Genomic DNA, 2,184 nt, shown 5'->3' on the forward strand with positions numbered 1-2,184 from the left:
TCTTCCTCCAGACTCTGGGACCTTGATTTCCAAAGGAAATGCAAAATTTACTTTCATCAGAGAACATAACTTTGGACCACTCAGCAGCAGTCCAGTTCATTTTGTCTTTAGCCCAGGCGAGACGCTCCAGCTGCAGTCCACTCTTTGTGAATCTCCCCCACATTTTTGAATGGGTTTTGTTTCACAATCCTCTCCAGGGTGCGGTTTTCCCTATTGCTTTTTCACTTTTTTCTACCACATCTTTTCCTTCCCTTCGCCTCGCTATTAATGTGCCTGGACACAGAGCTCTGTGAACAGCCAGCCTTTTTAGCAGTGACCTTTTGTGTCTTGCCCTCCTTGTGCAAGGTGCCAATGGTCGTCTTCCCCATGATTGTGTAGCCTACAGAACTAGACTGAGAGACCATTTAAAGGCCTTTGCAGGTGTTTTGAGTTAATTAGCTGATTAGAGTGTGGCACCAGGTGTCTTCAATATTGAACCTTTTCACAATATTCTAATTTTCTGAGATACTGATTTGGGGGTTTTCATTAGTTGTCAGTTATAATCATCACAATTTAAAGGAATGAACACTTGAAATATATCAGTCTGAGTGGAATGAATGTATACATTATACAAGTTTCACTTTTTGAATGGAATTACTGAAATAAATCAACTTTTTGATGATATTCTAATTATATGACCAGCACCTGTATAGGTTTAATATTAAGAACCGTTGATGATTAGGCTGAGGTTTGAGCTCGCTGTAAAGTCCAATATGCTAGGAATAAGTGTTTTTTTATTTATGCTGTTCATTTTTTAATTACGTGTAATTCTTCTGCATTTACATTCTGTGTATTGTTTATTGTGGAGTGGTCAAGGAACTATGCAAAATAAAATAACAATGTAGCTTTTACTAAAAATATGTTGTCTGATTTTTAACACTAAAATAAAATAAAGTCAATCAGAAATACTTTGTTGATATCCAAATATGTTACTACAGGGTCCAGGATGTGTCATTAACACATACATATCTCTGTCCAAGATCTAAATAAAAACCATATTAAATCCAATCAATCCATAGTGAGTGTGTAAGGCGTATTATGAATTCAAGAGCACAAATTTTTCTCTCAGACCAGGATATCCTCATTTTAGGTCCCAACTATGAGTCATGCCAGAGGAAACATGCCACTTTAAGAATCCTCAGTACAATTCTATTGGGAGAGCCCGTAACGTCAAAGATGGCGGTTATCCCACGCCTCCCGCTAGAAAGCAAATCGTCTGCTTTTAACTGCCTAGTCGGGAAACGTATTTCAGCCAGTAGCATGCATCACTACTACCGTGTATGTATTGTAGAAGTAAAACCTGTGGGGAAAAATCTTAGTTTTGAAGGAAAAGACAACTGTTTCTAGTTATGAATGTTGCATGAACTGTATATTCCAAGAAGAAAACATCATGTGCAGATGTATAAGAGATCGCTGTAACTGACGGGTGAAGCATCACACAGCAAGACTACCTCACAGTGACGCTTCACTTCATCAGTGAAGAAGAAACTGATAAGCGTAGTGCTCAGTCCTAGTGTTGTAATATTGAATGGACCACACAGTGAGCTAAGTAAGATAACTCCCTCTCACAAACGCAGCATGTTTGATAGATGGCTGAATAGGTTATCTGTTTACACATCACACAAGTCAAGGACACGGCTTATCTCCTGGGGGTCTGGTTTACAGCACAATGAGGTAATGAGGTCCATAATGAATGAACAAGAGGAAAAGAGTTTCAATCAAGAACAGGCCATGCCTAAATCGGGCTGTATACTGCTTGTTTGAAATATATTAGCTACTACATCTGGCTTTGAAATTGAAGATCTAATACAGAGAGGCATGGCTTAGTACAAAGAGGTGAGACGTGATACAATAGAAATCCCAAGATCACAAATAATGTACAACAAATTTGTTCGTGGGGGTCTGACGAAGAGCAGAACTGCCCTGTCCAGTTGTAACATTGCATCACACCTCAATCAGTACAAATCCAGTTCATTCCTTTTAGGCTTGGGCCAAATCCAAACAGATACTGCAGTGTGTGCAGCAGCCTGTTTGTTGATCTGGGTGAAGTGGTAATACCCTCTGAACCTGGGAGGCCTGCAAACACCGCATGGCCCCACTGGAGATAGGCTAATTGATTTAGCTCAGAGGGGGGAGAGCCATCGC

Source organism: Micropterus dolomieu, linkage group LG11, assembly GCF_021292245.1.
Source record: "Micropterus dolomieu isolate WLL.071019.BEF.003 ecotype Adirondacks linkage group LG11, ASM2129224v1, whole genome shotgun sequence".
NCBI classification, from domain to species: Eukaryota; Metazoa; Chordata; class Actinopteri; order Centrarchiformes; family Centrarchidae; genus Micropterus; species Micropterus dolomieu.